The 21,713-nt window shown below is 34.6% G+C and overlaps 1 long non-coding RNA gene across 2 annotated transcripts; it reads right to left on the bottom strand.

The window, feature by feature from the left end:
* Positions 1–12,158: 12,158 nt before the first annotated feature.
* Positions 12,159–16,963, bottom strand: LOC139363628 (uncharacterized). Of its 2 annotated transcripts, none has more exons than XR_011624344.1 (3): positions 16,784–16,963; positions 14,008–14,986; positions 12,159–12,770 (listed from the first exon to the last, which is right to left on the bottom strand). It is a non-coding gene; the product is annotated as an uncharacterized lncRNA (long non-coding RNA). The 2 variants fall into 2 exon arrangements; XR_011624345.1 differs by having other exon boundaries at positions 14,245–14,986.
* Between the last annotated feature and the right edge of the window lie 4,750 nt (positions 16,964–21,713).

Below are 21,713 nucleotides of genomic sequence, written 5' to 3'. Positions count from 1 at the left end.
AATATTTCATTGACAAGTACTGGTTGTAATCTTGGTTATTGAATGTAGAACAAGGTAGAATGAAATCAATTATCCTCCCACCAGACCCTAAGATGCCCACACAATTATCAATCTTTTCCTCTTACCCACTCAACCACATATTTGTTCTATGTGTAATATCACTGGACATTAATAAAATTTGCAAACATGTAACATGTGCTTTGCTGCCCATCTTCTATAATGTGCATTGTACTTATCCCTTTGCTAAAAAACAGAAACTATATAAGTACTGTGTTTCATGTAATTGACACAGGCTAGTGTAATCCTGGCTTCCTGGGTGCACATCCTCAAGCTCCATCTTAATAAACCTCATTAGGTTGGGATTCCTGTATCAGTCTCTCATTTGGGTTGATGGTACATATATACCACATTTTCTTTATCCATTTTTCTGTCAACAGACATTTAGATTGTTTGTTTCCATACCTTGGCTATTGTGAATAACATGGTCGTGAACATGGGAATCCAGACATCTCTTTAAGACATCAGTTCTACATACTTTAGATATATAGCCAGAGTGGGATTGCTGGATCATGTGGTAATTCTATTTTTAATTTTAGTATATACCTCCATACTGTTTTTCATAATGTCTATACCAATTTGCATTTCCACCAACAAGGTATAAGCATTCTTTATTCTCATCTTCATTGATACTTGTTATCTTTTGACTTTTTTATATTAGCATTACAGACTTTCTTAAATGGGAGGGTGCAAGTAGGGTTAGGGTGAAAATAATTGCCTATAGGGTACAATGTTCACTGTTTGAGTGATAAGTTCACTAGAATTCCAAACGTCACCATTATGCAATATGTCCATGTAACAAACTTGGACATATAAACCCTAAATACAAAATTAAAAAATAAAAATAAAGAAATAAAATGTAGAAGTAGATATCAAAAACCTTTGAAAACATAAAATAATGAATATATTCAACCTAGGAACTTAGATGAAGGAAATGATTGAAAAATTCTAGTCAAAAAAAATTGTGTATGCAAATTATATTGGTTAGACTAGGTTATATGCAGTATTAAGAAAGTGGTTGAATGCTATGTAGTCACTAGGAGAGTGGTTGATATGAATGAATGATTTGATTCATTCACTTGCTCCATATAGAGTGCTTTTGTCCCAAAATTTTTGCTAGCTCATCGTAAGCTATAATATTCTTTTATAAAACAGCAGTAATTGGAGCGAATGTTGATAACCGTACACTTCTTTCTTTTTTAACTTTTATTTTAGGTTTGGGAGTATATGTGAAGGTTTGTTACATATGCACATATGTGTCATGGGGGACTGTTGAACATACTATTTCATCACCCAGGGATTAAGTCTAGTACTCAGTAGGTATCTTTTCTGCTCGTTTCCTTCCCGCTACCCTCCATCCTCAAGTAAAGCCCAGTATCTGTTGCTTCCTTTTTTGTGTTCTTATCATTTAGCTCCCATTTGTAAGTGAAAACATGTGGTATTAGGTTTTATGTTCCTGCATTAGTTTGCTAAGGATGATAGCCTCCAGATCCATACATGTTCCCACAGATGACATTATCTCATCGGTTTTTATGGCTGCATAATATTTCTTGGGGTATATGCAACATATTTTCTTTGTCCAATCTGTTATTGATGGACATTTAGGTTGATGCCATGTCTTTGCTATTGTGAATAGTGCTGCAATCAACATTTGTATGCATTTGTTTTTATGGTAGAATGCTTTATATTTTCTGAGTATATACCAGGTAATGGGATTGATGGGTTGAATGCAGTTCTGCTTGTAGCTCTTTTAGGAATCACCACACTTCTTTGCACAATGACTGAACTAATTTACGCTCCCACCAACAGTGTATAAGTGTTCCCCTTTCTCTTCAACCTCACCAGCATCTATTATTTTTGTGACTTTTAAATAATAGCCATTCTTACTGGTGTGAGATGGTATCTCATTATAGTTTTTATTTGTAATTCTCTAATGATCCAAGTGACACTGAGCTTTCTTTCATAGGCTTGTTGGCCCCATGTATGTCTTCTTTTGAGAAGTATTTGTTCATGTCCTTTGCCCACTTTTTACTGGGGTTGGCTTTCTCTTGTAAATTTAAGTTTCTTATATACGTTGAATGTTAGAACTTTATCAGATGCATAGTTTGCAAATATTTGCTCCTATTCTGTAGATTGTCTACTCTGTTGATAGTTTATTTTACTGTGCAGAAGCTCTTAAGTTTAATTAGATCCCACTTGTCAATTTTTGCTTTTGTTGTAATTGCTTATAGTGTTTTTGTCATGAAATTTTTGCCACTTCCTATAACCAAGAAGGTTTTTTTCTAGGTTGTCATGTAGGGTTTTTATCATTTGGGGTTTTACATGTCATTCTTTAATCTATTGTGAATTGACTTTTGTGTATGGTGTACGGAAAGGGTCCACCTTTAATCTTCTGCATATAGTTAGACAGTTATCCCTGCAGCATTGTTAGAATAGGGAGTCTTTTCCCCATTGCTTCTGTATGTCATCTTTGTTGAAGGTCAGATGATTGTAGATGTGTGGCCTTATTTCTGGGCTCCCTATTTTGTTCCATTGGTCTATGTGCCTGTTGCACAGGACTAGAAAAAACTATTTTAAAATTCGTATGGAACCAACAATAAGTCAAAATAGCCAAGATAATCCTAAGCAAAAAGAAAAAAAAAACTGGAAACATCACATTACCTGACTTCAAACTATACTACAAGGTTACAGTGACCAAAACAGCATGGTACTGAGATACGTAATGTCTTTTGGTTAACAACATGTATTAATTCCCTACAGCTATCATGCATCTCAGAATCTTTCCAGTCTCTCCCCATTGTCACTGTGAAAGCCATCTCCATATTTTTAAGTGTATGTTATAGCAGCACTTCGTTTCCTGTTGCCAAAAGTTATGTGAAAGTTCGATGGCTGCTGTAAAAAATTATCAAAGATTGATGGCTTAAAAACACAGAAATCTATCCTTTCACATTTCCAGAGGCCAGATTGAAAAATCAAGGTATTGTAGGACTGTACTCTTTCTGGAGTATCTAAGGGAGAATCCATCCCTCACCTCTTCTAGCTTCTGGTAGCTACCAGCCTTCCTGGGTTTATTGCCCTATCATTGCAATCTCTGCCTCTATCTTCACGTCACTTTCCCTTATGTGTGTACCTGTACCAAAATTTCCTCTGTTTCTCTCTTGTTAGACTACACACGATTTCACTTAGGACCCATACTGATAACCCAGAATAAACAACTCAAGATTCTTAACTTTTCTCATCTTTTCCCATTAGGAAGATAACATTAACTCTTCCCATTTATGGTAATATTTACAAATTCTGATATTTAGGACGTCAGTGTACCTTTGAGGCTACTACTCAGCCTGCCACCTTGTGAATATGCTCATACAATAGTAAATGAAAACTAATGAATAGAGTTTGCATTTTGAAATGAATCTGTGATACTTTTTTATGTACTTTCCCATATTACAAATAAATTTATGGTCATGAAGTATACTTTTTCAATAGATTTTAATTGATGTGCCAACATTAATGTTTTGTTATCAATTTCAGGTATAAATTTTTAATTTTTGACTTTATTATGAAAAAGAGTCATTCTCTTCTGCACTCTTTTAGGAACCAACTTTTCTGTCACCTCCAGCAGTAACTCTTTTCTTCTTTCCAAGGCATTGTTACTGCCTAAATGAACCTCCTGTATCTTTTCCATATCTGATGCTATTCTCAGTGTAACAGTTTGTCACTTCCCAGAGGCACAGTGCAAGCAATTTATTTTCCTTTGAAATGTTCACTCTAAAAGAAGTCAAAACTTGTCACAAGTTGAAGGCAAAGTCAGAGGATGCTTTAAAAGTGTGAGGTGAGCCAGGGGGCAAGATGGCAGCGTAAAAGAGAACCGACTTTGAAGTCAGACAGACCATTAGCTGGGGACCCTTGGGCACTGCACAGAATTCTCATGAGTTTTAGTTTCCAACACTGTAAAATTGGTGTAATTATCTAGGCAATGCACATGGTTGTTATAAAGATGCTGCCATTCAACATAAATGTGTTAATATTGCTTATTTAACATCAGGGGGCAGAGGTATATAAATAATCTAGCACTGGGCCTGGAATGAGAATGCTTTCTTTTTAAAAGTACTAGCTATTATTTTATTAACTCTAAGATAGTATATTCGTTATTGTATCATCACAGGCTGCAGTAAAGTCTCCCACATCTCAGGAATGCAGCAACATAAAGGTAATCCCTTTTCCATGCTACAAGTCCAATATATTTACTATCAAAAGAAGAAGAAGAAGAAGAAAAAAAAAAACAGTCTACCTTTTTGTGGCATGGAAGAGGTATTGCAAACCACTTCCATGAGAATTTTTTTCTTGTGAGTAGAAGAATGAAGATCACGTCTCAAACTGCAGTGCGCTTTGATTTTTCTATAATCATATCCAAGGCAGGTGAACCGTGAACTGTGCCTTAAAGGTATATAGCCTTTCCGTTAACGACATAAAGAAAAGATAGAGAGTAAGTATATGAAGACTCTGGGTCCAGTCTACCTAGGATCAAATGTGACACAGGTGCTACAAGCTAGCTTTGAGTTAGAAGACCTCCATGAGGAGTCACCTTAGAACGCGCTGCTTCAGTTTTCTCCACTGGCAAATGCAGTTGATGATGATAACGGCATCTACCTCGAAGTTGGTTTCCAGGAATAAAATGTTCTATTCCATGAGAGAACACTGAGAACAATGCTTCACATATAATATTACAAAATCCACCCCTAAGGGATTGGGGGATGACAAGTAAATATGTAAAGTAAGATGTTGCTGATCCAGACCCAAGGTAAACAGAAAACTTCTATCACTTTTTTCAACATCATTATAAAGAAAGATTACTACTGTGCCTTGGAGCAAGGTAATAATTTGATATTAATCACCAACAAAAGTTCAAAACTTCCCAGTGTTTCTGAAACCCTGAAAATTTATTATGAGGGTGAATGCCAGTTACTAGTGCATCATCGGTAGTTTAATTGATGCTCTAAGTTACTTATTATTTTTTTTTTTTTTACTATCAGGTTTTGCATTCTGTATTCATCCGTTAGTTTATCATAAGTCTACCCTATTTGAATGCAAACCCCATGAAGGCAAGGTTTTTGTCTTGTTTTCCTCGGTGTACCCACTGAGAAATGTAGAAGTCTCATAATAACTCAATCCAGACCTCTGCACTAAGAGATGACCAAATTCTAGCACGGCTTCTAGCAGCATACATTCCTGTCCCTAGGATGACCCCAACCTTCCCATTAAAATGCCTACCTGAGAAATGATCAGCACTGCCAGGAGAATAGATAGACTGCTTGTTGTAGCCATAGACTGCTTGTTATAGCCAACACAGGAGATAGGCCCCGGCCTCCCTTAGAGCAATTACCAAAAATAGCTTACATTTATGAATACTTTCTCTGTCCCTTTGAGCTATGTATGTATCACCTATAACTCAGAAGTGTCTTTTTTAAGGACATGAAAGCCATTCATTTGAAATGTAATTAATCATCAAGGAGGATGGGCCTCTGCATCCCAGTCTCTTTGGGACAATAGAACCCTTTCTTCTATAATGGCCAGCTAGCAGAAAAGCTGGCCTAATTGCATTTACACTGACCAATCCTTTGTAAATTTTACTTCCTGGCTCTGCTGGAGTCCCTACCCTCTCCTTCCCTCATTCTTTCTTTAAAATGCCCAGTTACCTGCAAACATCAGAATGAGTGCAGCTCTTTCCCCTACTGTCAGTAGTAAGTGAATAAAATCTGTTTTTATTGATTTAACTAATGTCCAGCTGTGTTTTCTTTGATACCAGCTCCTAGAATATGGTACCAACTCCTGACCTATATATGCTAATCAATATTTTTGGATTAATGAATCAGAAAGTAAACTAATCTTGTCACTTACTGGTCTTTTATAGTAACAACTTTCTCTTAGACGTTCTGCCCAGAACAATTTGCTTGGTTTTTAAATTTCGGACAACTTGTCAAGCTGATTCTTGGGAAACATAACTGTTTATTTTTCTAAAAATGAAGGATGGCCACCAATGTCAATTACATTTCATGAAGACAGAAAGCCGATATACAAGTAATTTAATTTTGGTAAAATTTCTAATATATATATATATATATATATATATATACACACACACACACACACACACACACACACACACACAAGCACACATGTTTATTTATAAAATATATATTTAGAAATTTAACCGCAGTAAATTTTTATATATATATTTATATATTAATCCTATGTATACATACCTGAATTTAATTTGTTTTCCTCCCCAAAAGAATATAAGTTTAGTAAATTCTGGTTTTCATTAAAATTAGGTTCATGTTGGGTATAATTCACGTATAGTAAAATTAACTTATTTTAGGTGTACAGCTTTGAGACATGTATAAGGTTGTATAACCACCTCTGGCAACCACTGACATGATCTTATAGTTTTGCCTTTTAGTATGTCATATCAGTGGGCCCAGATAGTGTAATATGCCCGTTACTTTTTCATTTCAATGCTTTTTCTGAAATTATGTGGGTGAGTGTGTGTACATATATATGTAGAAAGAGAGAGATAGAGAGAGAGAAACACATCAGGTGATGAAAATAAACATGGTACAAGTAGCTTTTCTGTTGTGGCATTATCTTTTTGCCATGAGTAGTTGGTCATTTTGCCTTTGCTTCCCTTGACACAGCCCTACAATTTTGTGATTTAGCAATCTGGGACTAAAGTATTTAAGGTAGAGTCCTAACTGTGGCAAATCTGATGCATTCTTTTGGTTTTGTTCTTGATAAACAAAACAAAATAGAAAACCAAAGAAAGGACAACTGTGATCTTCTCTCCCTCCCCTGCCCCTAAAAGAGCTCCTCCCTGTGACTCTCTCAGTGTAAGCATTCTCCCAGTTCACAGAAGCTTCTTTGGTTGCCAACACTGACATTCCTCTCCCTCACTGTCAATCATTTGACATTTATTAAATATTTGTTTACATATTTTTTTCTTTTGAAAATGTCTAAAGTTCAAAAGAAAGCCTTCTGTTTATCGATTCTTTACACACAATTCACTTATTCTCTGAGACTCTAGAAACATAATACAATGTATTTTTTGGAATCTGTCCTTTCCTTCTTAGTGAGGTTGCTGTGCAATGCAAATCAAATGATATAATGCTTAGAAATCAAATTAGGAAGCATTATGCAATGATGAGGTGTCATTTTTATCTGCCACTGTTCTGACTCACCCTTGGTCTACCGAAAGTTTCCTGACAGGTTAATTCTTCTAATCTTCTCATGCTCCAAATTCATTCCCTGTCCAGCTCTTAGTTTTATCTTTTTAAAACACAGTTCTAATCCTATTATTGCCCTTCTAAAAAGTTCTTGATAGCTTCTCACCGCTGACCTCACTAAACCCAGCTTTCTTACCCTGCCACTTAAAACTTCCTGCAAGAGGATTCTAAAAAAAAAAAAAAAAAAGTTCTTTGTTTTATCTTTCTATAACTTCCCTACAAACCCTTATGCCCTCATTACATTACACTTTGTGCTATTGCTGGAACAGGCCCAAATTCAATTTAGCCTCACTTAGAAGGTCCTGACACATTTGTAGTACAAAATAAATATTAATTTCCCTTAGTTAATCAGGAAAATAAGTAGGTGGTATCAAATCTACAATTTTGAGACACTTTAGAGTTAAGAAAAAAGTTAAATAATAATTATATAATACTACTTTTATTATCTTTATTTTGATAGTATCAAGTACATTAAGTCAGAGTAAAGTTAATTTTATTGTTTCCAGTATGCCAGAAATTAGTCAGCAAATGGTTATTGTAACACAATCAATAATTACACTATTGTAAATGCCATTATTTAATAGGTTTAAGATAAATATAAATTTTTCAATTATAAATTGAAAAACAATTCTTTATGATGATGAATGCTTTAAAATTAATTTAAAATTTAAAGGAAGATTTGAAATTAGGTAAAGCATGGAAATATTTCGTAACAGGTAAAAGATGAAGCCTGAATCATAAAATCTAGTTAAAGCAATAATGCTACAGAATTTGTTACAAACTATTCCTCTACAGTGATAACTTAAAAATGATTAAATGTAATTATTCTTTTTTTTCTCTCATATGCACACTAGTGCATACATGAAAAGCACTCACACAAAAAGTTTTCAAACAGTACCAGACAATGTGCTGTGAATTCATGAACTCTACCACAAAGTATTTTGCTAAGTCCTCAAACTATATCTCCTGATAACAAACATTAAAGCGATATGTGTAGCTCTTATATTGAGACTAGTCTAGTCATTATTCTTAAACTAAGGAACATATAGATGATGAACCAATTATAAATACTTTGAAAGAATAAAAAAGGCCGATTTCAAATGAATGAAGAGATAGACTTTAGGAAGGATCATGTCTTCTCTGATTGCTTCCATAGATCTAGAAAAAATTATAAATTCTAATAGGCAAGTGTGTTCATGTGATACAATAAAAGATTCTTATTCTCAATGATTTTACCAAGCAATTCTGAACATAAATTAAATATTAAGGGGCAAATGTCAATATATGTATAAGGTTAGCACTTTTTGATTAAGATTGATGTTAAATCTCTGTCCATATGCTGTTTTCTCCAAATTAGTTCACTACATGTTTTATTTCTATATCACATTAATAAATATGTGATACATACCTATATATTTATGTTTATATGGATATGTTTAATATATGCATATATATGAGTATATGTATTCAGACATAATTTCACAGTGGTTATTGATACTTTAGTATCTTTGATTTGGTTAGACTACTAAAGACCAAAGAAACAAATCTAAAACAATGCACAATAAAACGTGTCTGCATCTCCCTTTATTACCATCCTCGCAGTGCATTTACTCAGAGACAGCATGCCAATTCACCAGTCAACAAAACAGATACTTATGTTGTTAAGTTACACTGATGTCCGTGCTATATCACACAAGCAGTAAAGCGGTGTCTACATTATTGTGCCTTTTTAGTTCAATATTTCTGTGTTTAGATAGTTTATAAGGCATTGAAGGATAGTGGTTCAGCTTACAAAAGCTGGAATCTAATTTTCTAATTCTGGTATTGGTTCTAATACCTTTTAGATGTATGCTAACAAACGAGAATCTTAAACCTCTGTGCCTCCATTTTCTCATATATAAAATGCAGCTAAAAACAATCTCAAAGTATAGTATACAGTTTAAATGAATTAATATTTGTAACATACTTAGATCAGTGACTTAATCATAATAGACATATGGAATCATTAATTAAATAAAATAAAACCACCAATTTTCTTTCTTGTGGTTTCATAAGGAACAGGGCAAAAGCTTTCCCCTCATGGCAGCCATATAAGTTTATGGGATTAATATTATTTTTATCACTCTTCTGTTTGTCCTTCTTCTTGGGCCAGAACTTTATTTTTCTAATTGTTCTATTTACCAATGGAATATTTTATACATTTAGAGGTCAAGGCTTGTCTGTATTTATTGTAATATTAAAAGTTATTCCCACCGTTTCTCTGTCTCTCTCTCTCTTTCTCTGTGTGTGTATGTGTGTGTGTGTGTGTGTGTGTGTTATTTTCATAGCTGAGCATCTCTAGTGTCACTCACTTGGTAGATATTTATTGAAACCTTATTCAATATTTGCAATTACTAAAAAAGACATAGTCTATATAATCCATGCTTTTAAAAAACATTTTGGACATTTAAAATATTGAATATGAAGACATAAAACCAAATACTGTATCAAATTCATCTTCTCACCATTAGTATCTAATGTATTACATTATAGATTATGTTTTTTTAAATAAGACACAATAATGTAGCATTGCCAATTATTTTCAGAGTGAATCATATAAAATTAATATACAATTATTATGATTTCACAGAAAATAATAATAGGTTGATAAAAACAATAGGAGTAACGAATTAAAAATAAAGGAGAGTATTTCACAAAAAGGGTCGTAATTTACAAATAGAACTTTATTTAAAATAATGTAAAAATAAAAATAAAATTTTAAGTTTAAAAGTAATAAAACACAGTAAAACTGTTAATTATGGTACTTGATTTGTTCATCTACTTTGAAATTTTTTTTGTTTTCTATATTTCTAGTTAAAAATGGCATATTAGAACTCCACAATGACAAAGAAAGTGGAGATGAAAATCAACAGGTGAAAGACTTGGGGGAAAAAATACCCTACAAAACACCAAAATTTTCCTTAAGTTGAGGAAGGTAGAAAACAGAGAAGGAGGCAGAAAACAGAAAAGGCATGTGAAGCTTCAGATTCAGTGAAAGTGCAGGCTTATGCTTGATGACATAATTAATGCAAACAAGAAATCTAATGTACTGTCATTGACATGCAGAAAACATAAATACAGGAAAAAAAATAATAGCCACATTTTTCATTTGTCCCTAGCATTAAGGCTATATAGCATTAAGGCTTTCTGCTTTCATGTAATGAAAAAAAAAAAAAAAAAAAAAGACTTACAGTCAAGAAGCATCAAACTTGTATTCAAAGCTAACATACCTGTTTAGTGTATTTTTCTGATTGAATAAACAAGATGCATTAACATGAAATTGAATAAACTAGGTAAAACCAGTTAATAATTGAAAGAACCAAAACATATGAAACTTCAATTACTATACTTAGTATATATTAAGAAAATCATACATACATCAGAATTAGATGCCTTGATATAAGAGTAATCTGAGGCTGAGCGCAGTGGCTCCTGCCTGTAATCCCAGCACTTTGGGATGCTGAGGCAGGTGGATCGCTTGAGGCCAGGAGTTTGAGGTCAGCCTGGCCAACATGGTGAAACCCCGTTTCTACTAAAAATACAAAAATTAGCCAGGCATGATGGTGCCTGCCTGTAATTTCAGCTACTGGGGAGGCTAAGACATGAGAATGAATTCATTTGAACCCAGGAGCTGGAGGTTGTAGTGAGCTGAGATTGTGCCATGCAGTCCAGACTAGGGAACAGAGCAAGACTCTGTCTCAAATAATAATAATAATAATAATAAATAATAATAATAATCTGAGAAAAATGAGACTTTTAAAATGAATCTGTTTGGTGTAATTTAAAAAACCCATTGTAAGCATCATGATATAATAATAAGGTTATTATCAAGACTGCAGAGAACACCTTTTCCACCACCGGTAGTGAAAGGATGTGAACCAGAAATGAAGAATAAACATGGCAGAAGATGTTTCTATTGAAACACTGGATATTGAAAAACAATGTAATAATGTCTTCAAATTTTTGAAGAATAAATATTTTCCACTAGAATTGATAATCTTGAATATTAATTCAATATGAGTGGAATAAAGATTTTTGCTTCCACGCACAGCTTCAAGCACCATTGTTCCCAGTGTCTTCTCAGGAGAACTGAGTTTGCTCTAGCAAAATGAGAGAGTAGCTTCAGGAAGAGAGAGATTTTGGAATCAATGGAGTCAGCCTGAGAAAGCCGATGAGAGAAGCAAGCCACACAGTGTCATGGATAACCCTGGCCTTAATGAGCAGATTGACCAGCACAAATCAGAAGAAGATACTGTCATCTGGAAAAGAAAGGGTGCTTGACGAAAAGGTAAAAGCAAGGTAGAGGGGAACTTAGTAAACAAACCTTATGAGTCGTAGATTTAAAAGTGTGAATTATATTAAGGACATGTTTGACAAAAGTATATAAAAAATGTATGCTTATAAAATATTTCAAGTGGAATCAAGTTTGGAGAATAAAGGTTGTGTGTAAAGTTATGCATTTACTGTGTCATATGCTAAGCAGAGGACAATTCTAATATGAACACATAAGCAAAACTATTTTACCACAATAATATTTTGATCGCATGAAATAGGAGGAGGAAATGTAAGTAATGAGAATAATAACTAAAATATAGAGTGTTCACCTTACTCTATTTGGGGCTTTCATTACTTCTTAGCATTTGGAGACATTAGAATAATGCAGGGAGATTATTAGGGTGGTAAAGGAGTGACTATTTGTAGTCTTAATAAGCTGTGACTGACCGTTAGGTCATCAAATGCTATTATTTGTAAACTCTTAGGAGGAAAACAACAACAAAATAAAACATTTCTGACATCAATGCCATTTTTAAAAAATGAGATATATTATGCATGCTTCTGGCATACATTACTTATAGAAGAGTGCTGAAGTGGATCATCCCAGTTCTTACACATACTAGTCTCTAATAATGCAAAGTCAAGGACATTCTCATAATGGAATAAAGTGATTTGATTTTTAGTAAAATATTCACATTCAAACATATTCAAATTCACAAAGCATATTGAGAAACAGGTAGGATTTCAGAGCTCTGTCCTCAAATATTTCTGCTTGTTTCAATACAACACGTTAAGCATATGTCAAATCCACAGTCTAGTGATAACTGTTGCCAAGCAGTGCTTGCTTGGATTTGTTTCCATGTAATCATCTTACTTATTACAATATTCTAGTGCAAATAGAGATTGCTTAGAAGAAAATTGTCTCTGTATGACTGAAGTTCTTAACAAGCACTTTTCCTCTCCCTTGTAAACTTCAAAATCTTTTGTACTTATGCCAGATTAAAAAAAGTCTCCATCTCTTGGATGTCTTCATTATAATTGAATTGAAACTACCTACTAATCTTCATCATAACTTCTCTCATCACCTTTTCTTTATCGTCATGTTTTGATGAATAAGCACTGAAAAATAAGGAGTTGAATGAAAAGTAAAAATAAAAGATTTATCAGATAATGATCTCAGTCAGAATAAAATAATGACGCAAAATTACTTGCATGTCATTACAATTCAAACATAGTTATTTGTTGACTTACATATTAGTTTTTTTATTACTATTATACTTTAAGTTCTGGGATACATGTGCAGAATGTGCAGGTTTGTTACATAGGTATACATGTGCCATGGTGGTTTGCTGCACCCATCAACCCATCATCTACATTAGGTATTTCTCCTAATGCTATCCCTCCCCTAGTCCCCCACCCCCTGACAGGCCCCAGTAGGTGACGTTTCCCTCCCTCTGTCCACATGTTCTCATTGTTCAAATCCCACTTATGAGTGAGAACATGCAGTGTTTGGTTTTCTGTTCTTGTGTTAGTTTGCTGAGAATGATGGTTTCCAGCTTCATCCATGTCCCTGCAAAGGCCATGAGCTGACCTTTTTTATGGCTCCATAGTATTCCATGGTATATATGTGCCACATTTACTTTATCCAGTCTATCATTGATGGGCATTTGGGTTGGTTCCAAGTCTTTGCTATTGTGAACAGTGCTTCAATAAACATATGTGTGCATGTGTCTTTATATTAGAATTATTTATAATCCTTTGGGAATACACCCAGTAATGGGATTGCTGGGTCAAATGGAATTTCTGGTTCTAGATCCTTGAGGATTTGCCACACTGTCTTCCACAATGGTTGAACTAATTTACACTCCCACCAACAGTGTAAAAGCATTCCTATTTCTCCAAAAGCAGTGGCAACAAAAGCCAAAATTGACAAATGGGACCTATTTAAACTAAAGCGCTTCTGCACAGCAAAAGAAACTATCATCAGAGTGAACAGGGAAACTACAGAATGGGAGAAAATTTTTGCAATCTATCCAGATGACAAAGGGCTAATATCCAGAATCTCTAAGGAACTTAAACAAATTTACAGGAAGAAAACAAACAATCCCATCAAAAGATGGGCTCAGGATATGAACAGATACTTCTCAAAAGAAGACATTTATGTGGCCAACAAACATATGAAAAAAAGGTCATCATCACTGGTCATTAGAGAAATGTAAATCAAAACCACAATGAGATACCATCTCATGCCAGTTAGAATGGCGATCATTAAAAATTCATGAAACTTATGTATTAGTTTTATACTGCTTAACAATTTGGCATAAACTTAGCAACTTAAACAGCATACATTTCTTACCCCAGAATTGTCATGAGCTAAGAATCCAGGAAGGAATTAAATGGACCTTCTGCTCAGGGTCTTACTGGGCAGAAATTAATTTGTTGGTGGGGTCTCTGGTCCCATCAGAGACAACGAGTCTTTTTTTCAAGTTTATTCGATGTGTTTGCTGAATTTAGTTCTTTGCAGTTATAGGACGAACATTCTATTTTCTTGTAGGATTTTGGTGAAGGTCTGTTCTCAGCTCCTAGAAATTACCTTTAGATACTAACCACAAGCCCATCCTCAAACATAGCAGCAGCTTGCTTCTTCAAAGCTAGCAAGAGAATCTCATTTGCTTCAAATGTTTCCATCAAATCTGCTAAATTGGAAGCTCATATAGTGTAACCTAATTGAAGGAGAGAAAATCCAATCATATACAAGTATTCTCCCCACACTCAAGTGAAAGGAATTATACAGGGAGTGTGCACCAGGTGCAGGAGTCTTGAAAGTTGTATTAGTCAGGATTCCCTAGAGGAACAGAACTAATAGGACAGAAGTACATACGAAGGGAGTTTACTAAGGAGTATTGACTCACATGATCACAAGGTGAAGTCCCACAATAGGCTCTCTGCAGGTTGAGAAGCAAGGAAGCCAGTCCAAGTCCCAAAACTTCAAAAGTAGGGAAGCCAACAGTACAGCCTTCATTCTGTGGCCAAAGTCCCGAGAGCCCCTGGCAAACCACTGGTGTTAAATCCAAGTGTCCAAAAGCTGAAGAACTTGGAGTCTGATGTTCAAGGGCAGGAAGCATTCAGTATGGGAAAGGATGAAGGCTGGAATACTCAGCAAGTCAGCTCCTTCCACCTTCCTCTGCCTGCTTTATTCTAGTCATGCAGGCAGCTGATTAGATGGTGCCCACCCAGATTCAGGGTGGGTCTGCCTCTCCCAGTCCACCGACTCAAATATTAATCTCCTTTGGCAACACCCTCACAGACACACCCAGGAACGATACTTTACATCCCTAAATTCAATCAAGTTGACACTCAATGTTAACCATCACAGGAGTCATTTTAGAAATTTGCCTACCACAATTCAACAAGAATCCCTTAGTATCAACAAAATTTCAGTAATTAAGAACTGTTTTCATGCTTTATTAATTGCTTTAGCAATTCTCAAATCTGTTGCCTATTTGAATCAAATGCTAAGCTTCAAAATATAGCAATTCTTAGGCTCTATTCCAACCAATCAAATTGGAATTGCTGTTAGTGTGGTAGTGTGGTCAGATCACAATATTCTTTTTTTTTTTTTTTTTTTTTTTTGAGACGGAGTCTCGCTCTGTCACCCAGGCTGGAGTGCAGTGGCCGGATCTCAGCTCACTGCAAGCTCCGCCTCCCGGGTTCCCGCCATTCTCCTGCCTCAGCCTCCCGAGTAGCTGGGACTACAGGCGCCTGCCACCTCGCCCGGCTAAGTTTTTGTATTTTTAGTAGAGACGGGGTTTCACTGTGTTACCCAGGATGGTCTCGATCTCCTGACCTCGTGATCCGCCCGTCTCGGCCTCCCAAAGTGCTGGGATTACAGGCTTGAGCCACCGCGCCCGGCCTAGATCACAATATTCTTAATATTTCTCAGGTTATTCTGATATGAAAGGAAGGTCAAACACTCCTTCCTTCAATAGAAAAAGCACATGAAGTTCTGTGTTAGTATAGCTTACACAGTCTCAGTCTCAGTTTTACTTCTGTTGAATTTCTGCCTATGTGAAATTTAAAAGTGCCTTTTGCTAAAGCAAGTAATTCATTTGATAGAAAATTATGACAATGCTCTTATGTTTTAGAATGAAACATACATTTGTTAGAAAAATAGCCAAGGAATATTTGGTAGTACAAGCTAATGGAGTAAAAACTGGGAGCAAGAAACAATAAGAAAGAAACTGGAAGTGTGGGTGTGTGTAACACCAGGCACATCGAAACTAACGTGAAAATCAGTAGAATTAAATGACTAATTGCTAGCTTTAACAGACGAGGACAGCAACATTTTGAGAGATATAACATATTGTTCTGATCTCACCAATAATAAAAGCTGGAGGGGTTTCAAACTAAGTGCTTTCCTGTTGCAAAGCCTATGGGTCATGATGCTCAAGACAAGCCCTTCCTTAACCCCACATTATATGGGAAATTATTTTCTGGAGTTCCACAACACTGAGGTCTTGTCTGACTTTTATGGCCTTATTTCTATCCATGGATGCAATTTTATGGGGGAAAAAAACTAATTTTACTTTTCTGCTGTCGACTTTATAGCATTAATGAAATTACATGTTTAGAGTGTGGATGTAAAACAGTCTGAGTTCATGAAAGGAAAGCAGAAGACATAAATTTTTAATACTTCAGAAAATACAGAATTTTATATTTTCAGAAAATATAAAATGTTATATCTTCAGAAAATATTACTTTTCGTGTTTCAGGAAACACAGCATTTTATATTTCAGAACATGTAACAGGGAAATGAAAGTAGCAATAAAATCATTGACGGGTTGATCTGTAAGTTCCAGGGGATGTTATTGCAGAATTTTAAAATTCAAATCCTATACAAACTAAATTAAATGGTATGTAGGTATCTGGTAATTTTTTGTATATATAAAGATTATGCTGTGCCTTTAATTTAGCTGATTGATACTTAGACTTGAATATATATGTTTATTTTCTTCAAATGATCAGATCCTTAAATGTTGCTGTCTCAGAATAAAAGATATGTAAGGACATTGCAGCTCTGCAATACCTGAATCTAAAGCAAATTTCTGAAATCACTTCCCAGTATGTCCTACCTTTTAGTTTCTGATGCTTGAGAATCTACTGCTGAGAAATTTGAAGGATGAGTAAACTTCAATTTTGCAAATGGCTTCTGTTGATAATTAGAGTAAATTAATATGCATGTTATTTTATGGATTACTAATAATATACAAGACATGTCTCACAAAAATGTCTGAAACATAGAAGACATTTCATTTGTGAAAGTCATTTAAGTAATTGAAAATTTATTCTGTCTTAGGGTATTTTAAGACTTTTAATTTATTAAATTCAGTTGCCATATACTTTATACATTATTTTCTAATAATTAGGTAGTTGAGACTTGTTTTTTTTCAGTAAGTTTGAATGTGACTGGTAAATATAAGAAGCATCAGAATAAAGTAAAATTTGCATTAATTCAGATGTTATTTTCCCAATTCACTAATATGATGCACCACTAAATAAAATCAAGTGGATACAGGGTACATGAAACAGGAAAATGCAGCAAGCATCAGCAGAAAACAGTCATGTGCACATCCATTTATCTTGTATTCCTTCTATTATGCCCATGTTAGCCTTCAGCTTTATGTTGGAAGTGTTTATGGTATGAGTCTACATAATCTTTGTGCATCTTGTGGTTTTGTTCCTCATAATTCAGCAGTGTCAAGGAGTTTCACCTGTTCTTTATAGGAAAAGTCATTTATATAATATAATATTTATTTATTTATTTATAATATTATAATATTTATTTATTTATTATTTATTAAGAAATTAACAAATATTTAGAAAATATTTTAATTTAATTAATTTTATTAGAGTTGTTATGGTCAGTGCCTTTGTGAAATTTATATTCTAGCTGGGAAGACAAGAGATACAGACAGGAAGTAGCAAAACAGTATAATAATGAGATTTTAAGAATGATACAATATATGCTATGGAACCTAAGAGTGTGATGCTATGATTTCTGAATTTAAAATAATTTTTTAAAATTCATACTGGTTAGTTTCCTTAGGGAAGACATTTGTTAAATGATATTGAGTCACTTGCAGATTTTCCAGGAAAATTAAATGAACCAAGTCTGGCTGCTGCACAGCCATGAATGCTGCCTAAATTGCATCTCAGGGCTGTTACAGTGGAGTGTCTTCAGTGACCCTTCAGAGTATTGATGTCATAGATCACATCACTAAGAGTGGACCCTGAATATGACACTACTGCTACTGTCTATCTTCATCAGAATATAATCAGTAATAAACTTGTTTCTATATGATGCCAGTTTCTGAATCAAAGTTCTATGAACATGTACCTAATTGAAGAATTTTATATCGTATGCCTGAGCCATAGCTATGTGCTACTTAAAAAAAGAGGTTCTGCTTTCTACTTTTGATAATCATGTGATCTCCTAAGTTGAAAACTTTCCCCTAAGAGAGAAAAATTGTATATAAATGTTGGCCAGCCAACTATTCTGAAAGCAGTTCAATACTGTCCCCCTCTTAGATTGCCAACAGAACTCACCTAAACTGACACAAAACAGTAACAATGACAATGAAGTCGTAAAAACAACAAAGGTAAAGTTCTCTTAATTGACTGAGGATTGTATAATTCTGAAAAATCAGAAACATATATGTAAAATAAAGTCAAGGAACTAATACCTTCAATAAACATCTCAGCATCCTTGCCTCATAGTGTAATACACTATTTTTCATCTTCATGTTGTCTTACTGACCTCCATGATGTCACTTTAGATCTCCTTTAATTTCTACTTTCAGTGGATACAAGAGTGAAAGAAGTATCCCGGAAATTCGAGGTTTCACATAAAACTTACAGAACACACAATCATGGCAATCATTATGATACATCTATCTAGTTAGTTTCATTAGGAAAAGCATTTGTTATATGCTATTAAGTCACTTGCAGATTTTCAAGGAAATCCAAAAGAACCAAGGTGGCTGCTGCATAGCCATGAATGTTGCCTAAGTAACATGTTAGAATGGAAAGTCCTTAGTGACTGAGGATAGAGAGAGAGGGATTTATTTGTTCAGTGACCTAAGACATTCAAAGGTGAATCCGAACCTATTCTCGACGAAATGATTTGGTGTTCTCTTGGTGGAATTATTCCTTCTGAGGAAACTGAAACTTCCAATCTAGTAGACACTAAAATGATACAAATATAAGATAAAAATTATATTTCATTAGATATATTTCAGGGTATGAGCCATACATTCTGATTGTCAGAGAAACAATGACATATTACTTCTTGATTTAGAACATGTGCCATATCATGTAGCATCTGACCTCAAATTTATAAGGTATCTATTTCTTCCTGTTACATAAACTGAGCTTCTTGTAGATGATACGGTATATGCTAAGATCAGCAAATCACAAAGAAATTATTTTTTTTCCATACTCCTCTACCACAAAATAAATACTTCAGGCAAAATCAACGGTATGCATGAAATGTGTGGTAAATATTATATTTTGCTAAATTAATAAATGAGATTGTAGGCAGAGGTATGGTGAACAGAAAAGACAAAATCGAATTGTAACACAATATAATTGGTGTCAGCTTTACCTACCATAAATGACAAGATGCAATTGAATCAACTGACCTCTATTAGCTATTGGTACACTGGACATGTGATACCATGATAGTTTTCCTTGGCAGTCAGCCATATTGGAAACTCAGAAAGTCTAACCAGATTGGTATTACCAAAAGAAAAATACTGTTGCTGAGTCTATGCCAACAAGGAAAATGTCTATACATCTATTTCAAAAGCATTAGAGATAGGAAAAAAGACTGTCTGACAGTAACAGCAAATTTTCTTGCCAACCCAAGTTTTGAAAGACTTAGTACAATAAGAAGCCTTGGTTAAACATTCACATTTGATCAAAGTTATTATCAAATTTGATTTACCTTTGCCTTTTTTTTCTGAAATATCTCCTTCTAACTAACTCACTAATAGCTTTTGTTAAAAATCTGAAACTGCTGACCAGTTACAGATTTTCCTATTAACTAGTGAATCTTAACCTCAGCTTACCTTTTCTTCCAGATAATGAGGACACAAAACTAAGTTTATCAATAAAAAATGCAATTTGTCTCTCCTACTGTCTTCACTCCCCAGACACCAGCATAATTATTATGTCTAACAGATCTCTTCTGCCTATGTTAACAAACTGTGCAAAATCATCTTGAACTTGTAGCCAGATTTCTTTTTTAAAGTTTTTTTTCAGTTAAACGACCATAAAAATATGTCCAAGGAACTAAACAAGTGAGCTTTGGGAGCCAGGACAGGCTCACAGGAGTTAAGCATATAAAAATGGTGAACTGCATGTTTGTTTAACTTAATTTTACCTTAGGGGACTGACTTTGCTTCATATTCATTACTTCAATTTAGTAATTAAATAATGCTAGTAATGTATTATTTTATAGCTTAATGAATAAGATAATAACAGGTTCATAAAAGGCAACTCCATTCAAATGGTTACCTTGTATTCTATGTTGGTCACGCAGTTCTTTCTGTGACTTAGTGACAAACTAAGATTCATTTCTCAAAAATGTACAGCCACTTTCAGGGTCCTCCTCTATGACTTTTTAATTTGCTTATTTAGAATTTTCCATTATCAAAATAGTTGATGAGAACAACTGGTATCAAGTGACTATATGTCAAACAAAGAAGCCAAACCCCTGGTAATTTCTAGAGTATACACAAACTAGTTCTGCAAATCTAGCTATGAATTATCTCTGGGTAATATGTTATAAGGTGAATAATATTGGTAAGATGAGTTATATTTGGAGTGCTCTCCACTTTCCCTCCCTTCTATGTTCAATGAGCAAATGTGGAATATCAACAGGGTGAATGCTATATTTGCTTTAACCACACAGTTAGAAAATGAGAAATTAATCTTGACATAATGTTTGGTTTCCAATTGTCCCAACATGTCACCTATTTATGTTCAAAACTCTACTTTTAACTTGAACGCCACAAATCTACACCCTAAGCATTCAACCACTATGGTGTTTTGTGCTCCAGAAGATTAGATTTAACTAATGGTCTTTCTGCAGTAATCTCCATTGTGTCTGGATATCTTCTTTCCTCGATGAATTGCTATTTTCAGGAATATCCTGAATGCATGTCATCTATTAAGAAGTTAGTGCTTCACTTTAATGTTTTGGGAAGATATTTCCTCAAAGATTCCTGGTGTATTCTTGGTTCAAGTGACTCTGAGTCTGATCATTGAATTGGGTACAGAAAATGAGTGAGAGTTGTAATTATCGGGGAAACTCAAAGCTGTTCTAGAGTTGTTTTCCTAGATAAATAGATCAAGTGCTATTTTGTGTGTTGCTCACCTATTTCCAAACTAGGAACCTAATAGTATACTATTCACCAACAAAGATCCCAGCAGCGGTCAATCAAAATACCCCATGCTTACCTTGCCTCTGAAGGTTAACTGCTGTCAGTTGGCCTCAGCAACTCAAAAATCCCATATCCCTACTTAAATCAGAAAGCTTGTTTCAACTGCCACATATTTTACTTGAAGAGAACAAACACGGTGGCACATTTCAATGATGCTGTCACTCTGCTCACCAATAAGCTTGTCAATCTTAAGGTTAAAATAGCACCTCCTGGATCTAGTTAAGAGATATATTTAAGGATTAGGTTGCATTACTATTTTTTAAACCTTTAGATTCTTTCTTCTCTTCTCAGCAAGTAATTTCTGTCTTTCAAGTGCATGCGCAGGAGGCCACAGTTAAGTAGAGATTTTAGTTAGTCAACCAAGCAAACAATTCAAACATCTGTCTACATATTGAATTGCCAGGTTTTAATCATAATCTCTGGAAAGTATGCTTGTCTTAGGTTAGATGCCCTAGAAGCAGAGCCTGAGATGGAGACTTATGTCTATTTGATTTATTAAAGAAGTGTTCTTAGGAGAAATTGATTAAGGAATGAGGTAAGGAACTGGCGAAAGAGG

This window comes from Macaca nemestrina, chromosome 6, assembly GCF_043159975.1.
Source record: "Macaca nemestrina isolate mMacNem1 chromosome 6, mMacNem.hap1, whole genome shotgun sequence".
NCBI classification, from domain to species: Eukaryota; Metazoa; Chordata; class Mammalia; order Primates; family Cercopithecidae; genus Macaca; species Macaca nemestrina.
The sequence above is the reverse complement of the archived record's forward strand: the minus strand, read 5'-3'. Positions and strand labels throughout refer to the sequence as shown.